The sequence below is a fragment of the Gavialis gangeticus genome, unplaced genomic scaffold, assembly GCF_001723915.1.
Source record: "Gavialis gangeticus isolate Ggan-Ray unplaced genomic scaffold, GavGan_comp1, whole genome shotgun sequence".
Classification (NCBI taxonomy): domain Eukaryota; kingdom Metazoa; phylum Chordata; order Crocodylia; family Gavialidae; genus Gavialis; species Gavialis gangeticus.
This window is the reverse complement of record NW_017729034.1, coordinates 31,472,579-31,473,180: the sequence shown is the minus strand read 5'-3', so window position 1 is coordinate 31,473,180 and position 602 is coordinate 31,472,579.

The following is a 602-nucleotide window of genomic DNA, read 5'->3' as shown; positions in this document are numbered from 1 at the left end:
CCAGAGGCATTTGGAGGCCTGTGTGTGCCAGGAGAAAAGAGGTTGTTGCTCCCCCATGCTTTGCGGGGCCCTGGTGATACTGATGCCGCCACTGAGGCAGGGCACCCCCCAGGCTCCTGTGAAGCGCCATGGAAACGCCCCCAGCCCTGGCAGTACAAGGGACCCAGCCCTTCCCTGGGCTCCTCAGGCCAGTGTTGCCTGGCACAAGGGCCTGAGGGCCAGGCCCTGAGGTGGGGGTCCTGTTGCCCTGGCAACACCATCATTTTTCCTCCCAGTTGCTATGGCGTCGTGGCTGTGGCTGTAGCCGTGGCACCACCATCATTTTACCCCAGTTGCTATAGCGCCGGGGGCGTGGCTGTTGCCATGGCGACACCATCATTCTTTGCCCCCCCCTCCGCCTCCCGGTTGTCACGGCGCTAACCCGCTCCGCTCTCACCCTATGAATAACACCCCCCCTTCCCCCCACCAAACCAACCAGCTGCGGAGAACAGAATTTTTTAAAATGTAAAAAGTGCGCTAGCTCGGGCTCCGTGACCTCTGCCCCGCGCAGGGCCCTCTCCCCTCTGACCTCTGTCCCGGCGGCCCCGCCCCGCCGCGCGCGT